Source organism: Oratosquilla oratoria, chromosome 16 (assembly GCF_046742065.1).
Source record: "Oratosquilla oratoria isolate Oo_2021 chromosome 16, ASM4674206v1, whole genome shotgun sequence".
NCBI lineage: Eukaryota > Metazoa > Arthropoda > Malacostraca > Stomatopoda > Squillidae > Oratosquilla > Oratosquilla oratoria.
The window spans coordinates 45,337,934-45,342,933 of record NC_134792.1 but is presented as its reverse complement, the minus strand read 5'-3'; the positions used below and the strand labels follow the sequence as shown (position 1 = coordinate 45,342,933).

At 43.0% G+C, this 5,000-nt stretch overlaps 1 protein-coding gene across 1 annotated transcript in view; it reads right to left on the bottom strand.

Annotated features, from left to right (window-relative positions):
- Positions 1-4,020: 4,020 nt before the first annotated feature.
- The window catches only part of LOC143033768 (uncharacterized), a 5,239-nt gene continuing 4,259 nt past the window's right edge, over positions 4,021-5,000 (bottom strand). The window contains exon 2 of the mRNA XM_076199254.1: positions 4,021-5,000. This exon is cut by the window's right edge and continues 1,161 nt beyond it. The gene's annotated coding sequence lies outside the window, so the exon portion shown is untranslated.

The window sequence follows — 5,000 nt, the reverse complement described above, 5'->3', positions numbered from 1 at the left end:
GTTTGTGTGTGCGTGTGTATGCATGTGTGTGCGTGTGTGTGTGTGTGTGTGTGTGTGTGTGTGTGTATGTGGGTGTGTGTATGTGCATGTGTGTGTGTGTGTTTATGTGTGTGTGTGTGTGTGTGTGTGTGTGTGTGTGTGTGTGTGTGTGTGTGTGTGTGTGTGTCAGTGTGGGGGGGTGTGGGGTTGTGGGTATGGGTGTGGGTGTGGGTGTGGGTGTGTTTATGTGTATGTCAACGCCATCTTAGTGTACCTTGTCAAGTGTCCATTTGTTGTTCTTGAGGCAGGTCCTCCCCTCACTCACTCCCTTCCTCTCTCCTCCACTCCTCTCCACTCACCTCCCCTACCATCCCTTCCCTTCCTACATACCTTCCTCCCTTCATTCCTTACTGCCACCCTTCCTTCTTTCCTTTCTCACTCACCCATTCACCTCTTTTCCTTCTTCCCAACTATCTTCCTTTCTTTCTGTCTTACTTCCTTCCTTCCTTCCTCACTCACTATTTTTTTCTTTCTTCCTTCCTTCCTTTCTCCCTTCCTTCCTCCCTACCTAACTCGTTCACTCACTGACTTCCTTTCTTTAATCCTTCTTACCCTAACTCCCTAACTCCCTCACTTCCTCTCTAAATCTTTCTCCTCCTTCCCCAACTCCTTGACTCCCTTCTTAACTCGGAACGCGTGGAAATGAATGGAATCGCTTGGCAGCAGTTAGAACAATAGGAAAAGTGTCAGGGGGGGAGGGAGAGGGAGCTGGGGGGAAGGAGAGAATGGGAGGGTGGGGTTGCTTAATTAGGCACAGCATAATGGAAGCGGAAAGCTTTGAGGAAGTTGGATCGTGAGAGGGTCGCCACGGAAGGGAATTCTGCTTGAGGAAGAGGAGAACGGCGAGGAGGAAGTAGAGGAAGAGAAGGAGAAAGGGAGAAGGAGGAGGAAGAGAAAAGAAGAAGAAGGACGAGGAAAATAGGGAGGAGAAGGAAAATGGGGAGGGAAAAGAAGAACAAGAAGAGGAGGAAATGAAGAAGAGAAGGGAAAAGAGAAGAGAAGAAGGAAAGAAGGAAGATCAGGAAGAGAAAGGGGAATGGGGAAGAGCTGGAGGAGGAAGAAAAAGAGAACGACAAACAGGAAAGAAGATGGGAAGGATAAGGAAGACCATGAGGAGGCGAAGAGGAAGGGAGCAGAGAGAGGAGAAAGAGAGGAGGAGGAGGAGGAAAAGAAAAAGGATCAGGGAGCATGACGTGGGTGAGGATAATTCTCTCTCTCATTCTCTCTCTCTCTCTCTCTCTCTCTCTCTCTCTCTCTCTCTCTCTCTCTCTCTCTCTCTCTCTCTCTCTCTCTCTCTCTCTCTCTCTCTCTCTCTCTCTCTCTCTCTCTCTCTCCCGATTCAGGGAACTGCAACCATATCAGTGAATTCCATTGCAGTGAATGACGGATTTGGATGAGGGCACGATCCCGCACAAGGGCAAACAATGGCTCGTGCACACACACACATACACACACACACACACACACACACACACACACACACACACACACATCTAAAATAATTTCAATATCGATGCGCTGTAAGTCGTTATTCCAACTCTCGTGGGCGGGGAGTTGGGTGTGCGTGTGAGGCGACAGCATTTCTCATAGAACGGTCATATATGAGCTCTGAACTCTCTTCTGGGAGGGAAATAGCTGTCGATCATGAGTCCAACACGTGATCCAAGACCATGGTGAATCACACACACACACAATAAGAGAATGCGGCTATAATTCACGACACCTCTAGTGATCGATGGAATCTATAACTCGTGTCCCCTACCAATACTTCATGTCTCTCTTATCAAAAGATTTTTTTTTCAAAGTCCAGATATATCAGAAAGTTTCGCTTGTCTTATTTTTAAGTGACCGTGGTTTGACATTAAGGTTGACTTGCGCAGCAATTTTTATGTCCGAAACCAAGTTGGCTCTCGTCATCAGACATTTTTTTTCAACCAGAATTCATCAAGTACGAAAACAACCTCCGATAATTTATATCACAAAGACTGCATTCTTCGTCTCTATACATAACAAAGTTCAAAACGTTTAAAAAAATTTAAACGTTCGCCATAAACAAGAGAAATGCTGACAAATGATTCTGTACCTCTGAACGCCAGCCGTTGGTGGTCCCCAATTTCAGACAGGAAGTCTTCCATTATTTCAATGTGCCCCCCCTTCCCCATTCCGTTTCTGTGTCCCTCTCTCGAGTGAGGTCATTCTTATGTTTGTTTTTAATCCCTTTCCTGTTATTTTGGCTGTCACCAAGCGATTTTAGTCAGTTACTTAGGTTACGGCCCATCTCGATGGCCTTCCGTATCGAGTGGCCCTTCCTCCGGTGTGTTCTTGGGTGTGTAAATTTGTGCGTGTGTTTCTTTCTACTTATGTCTTATGTATTCACATTGGTCTTTGGATCACGTGCTGGACTCGTGAACGACAGCTATTTCCCTCCCGGAAGAGAGCTCAGAGCTTGTATGACTGATCTATGGGTAATGTTGTGACCTTACACGCACACACACCCTAAACTCCCCACCCACGAGAGTTGGAGTAACGACCCGAAGTGCAGCGATACTAAAATTATTTCAGCCCTGATCAGGATTCGAACCCCGACCGCCGTAGTGACAGTCGGAGACTCTACCAACCAGGCCACCGAGTATGTTTATGTGTGTGTGTGTGTGTGTATTCACCTCGGATCTGCTGCAGCCTCTTTTCGAGACAGCCAGACACCACCCTACGGCAGTGAGCTCAGAGCTCATTATTAGCAGATCTCTGGGTAGGTCTGAGACCACTCACACTCCACACACCAGGAATGCAAGGTCACAACTCCTTGACTAACGTCCCATACCTACTCGCTGCTAGGTGAACAGGGGCTACACGTGAAAGGAGACAAACCCAACTTGTCTCCGCCCGGCCGGGGAATCGAACCCCGGTTCTCCGGCTTGTGAGGCCAGTGCTTTACCAATCCGCCACCGGGCCGTGTGTGTGTGTGTGTGTGTGTGTGTACGTGTGTGTGTGTGTGTGTGTGTGTGTGTGTCTGTCTGTCTGTCCCAAATGCATATTCGTAAGCATTATGCGATGAACGCCAGGGGACATTTGTCTGTGGTCGATTCTGTCACACATTTAATAGCCAGAGAAAGTGGCAATCACTATTGCCTCCTGATGATGAAACTCGGGGACTCCACAATATATTACATAGCTAGATCATACCCCAGCACATCATAGTAAAAAATTTATATACTAGAGTTATTCCTTAACGTACTAATTCTCTTTAACACATTGTTTTTTATGAGTATTAGAGCTGCACTGACTTTATCATTTTTTTATTTATTAGAGTTTTGTTGTTGCCCTTGTATCATTTTCAAGCTGGCCTTGTCTGTTTGTGTGTGTGTTTTTTTTATTATTTCTTATACTTTGGTACGATTTGTCATCTTATTTCAGTTTTTATTTCCTCGTGTTTTTTCATTATCTATATTTGATATGTTTGATTTATCATCAAATAAACTTATTATAATTATTATTATTATTATAAGTTCTTTTAAACTTACCTGGGAACGTGTCACACTGCGAGATTCAAAGGCGGGACACCACGAGCATAGCTCCCCTTCCCGTAAAATACAACTAGGTAAATACATGCCTGATTTAACCCTTTCATTTATAATCATGGTAACTTACGTTTTTATTATGGTTGCCGCCGCCAGGCAATTTTATTCAGGATAGCGAAAATATTAAACTTACCATCTTTATTTTAACTTTGATTTTTCCATCATCTTTCTTTCCCACTCATATACCTACATTTTTCATTTCTTTACATACTCTAGAAAGCCTAAGATAATAATAAACAATCACTATTATTTGAGAAACATGGAAAACATATAGCATATGTACATATCCTGTGGTAACAAAGTCAAACCAAACATATGCGTTTGTATATATAGTACAAGTATTTCGTATGGCAGTCAGTACAGGATAATATCAACTTCGAGGTCATAAAAATGGTATGTGTTTATTTAAAGTATTTTATGCATAAATCACGATAATACCAATCTCCATTTAACAAAATGTGTTTGGCAACATTTCTTAAAATTGTAATTGACATAAATAATACTCCTGAAGTCGTCCAACAAAGAAACGTCATAGATCATTCTAATTAAATAAGCGTATTGTAATAAATATTTTTTTTCATTTCAAGTTCATGATAATCTGTCAAAATAAAGACCATATATAATATCGAATGTCAAAATAAAAACCATGTAAAATATCAAACGTGAAAATAAAAACCATGTAAAATATCAAACGTAAGTGTTACACGAAAGCGCGAGCTCTGGATCAAAACATTGCATTGCCAAAACGTTTCGGTTCCACCTTCAGACATCTTCAGGAGAATACACCAAATATAGATGTTTGAGCTGAGCTGAGCTGCACTGCGTCTGACCACGAAGTGTGTCTGGGGACAGAAAAAAAAAACTTCACCCCCACCCCCATCTCAATGTAACATTTAGAAAAGTAGTGCCAGTGAGTTTTGACGTGGGTGTGTCCTTTGCCTCCGCATCACATGTGATGCATTTCACCTCCAATCGCCAGTGCTTCTATTCGTGGGAACAGTATTACGCCGAAGAGGTGAAATTATGAACGTAGCCAAGGAAGGATGGCAGGAAGGAGGGACAGTGGAAGCTAAAAATTATCATAATTTTTCAGCGAGTGAAGATAAGTCTCCGAGCGTTAAAAAAAAAAAAAAATGGTCGGCGGGTATGTCATTAAAGTCCCTAAAGTACTGACTGCTTATGCAATCAGTATCCCATACAGAACCGCGTTTGTAATTGGCCTTCGTAAACGCACGAGTCCTTAGTGATACTTGCAACAGAGGAACTTGTTATGCAACTTCTTGAAAGACATTGGGTATTAATCAGCGCTTAAATAGCGTCCGTCACTCACAAAGGAAGATCAAATATTCTCGAGACCATAGCCCCATACAGCATAGGATCGGC